Here is a 782-nt window from a genome sequence, read left to right on the forward strand (position 1 = left end):
TCAACGGCCAGTGGTCAGGGGGGCTACCCCTGCCCGGCCCTGTCACCCTGTCACCAGTATCACCCCAACACCAGTGCCATCCCATCACTGGTCCAGAGAGCTGCGGGGTGCCCCAGGGTTTTGGCTGCACGTGATGGGGGGGACAGTGGCCGGTCACCCTCCAGCACCACTTGAGGCCACTGACTCTTGCGCAAAAGTAAACATGACCCCGGTACGGGTAAACAGCAGTGGCGGCGGCATGGCCGTGGTTCGCCCTGGCTCTGTGCTGGCCCCCCAGAACGCCCCGAACCCCTCTAGAGCCCTCCAGCCCCATCCCGACCCCACTCACGCCAGGACACGGGGGCACTGGAGCTGCCCCCAGGGGCAGGGCTGATAGTCTGGCTTGATGAAGCTCTCAACACCATCCTCCACCACACAGCTCACGCTGCGTGTCACCACGTAGGCACACCAGTTCCTGCCGGAGAGAGGGGGTCAGGGCATACACCCGGAATGCGCTGGCACAGGGCATCATCCCGGCACACACCAGGCATTGTCCTGGTATGGACCGAGCATGGCACATGCTGGGCATCATCTGGGCACACACCAGGTGCTGTCCTGCATACATGAGGCATCATCTCGGCACAGAGCAGCCATTGGCATTGCCCTAGCATGGACCTAGCATCATTCCAGCACACAGCAGGCATTGTCCTGGCACACAACATGCACAGCATCCTGTCACACACTAGGCATTGTCCTGGCATAGAGCAGGCACCAGGCATCACCCTGCCAGAGACACCAGCAAC

Source organism: Corvus brachyrhynchos, unplaced genomic scaffold (assembly GCF_000691975.1).
Source record: "Corvus brachyrhynchos isolate BGI_N302 unplaced genomic scaffold, ASM69197v1 scaffold211, whole genome shotgun sequence".
In the NCBI taxonomy this organism is placed as follows: domain Eukaryota; kingdom Metazoa; phylum Chordata; class Aves; order Passeriformes; family Corvidae; genus Corvus; species Corvus brachyrhynchos.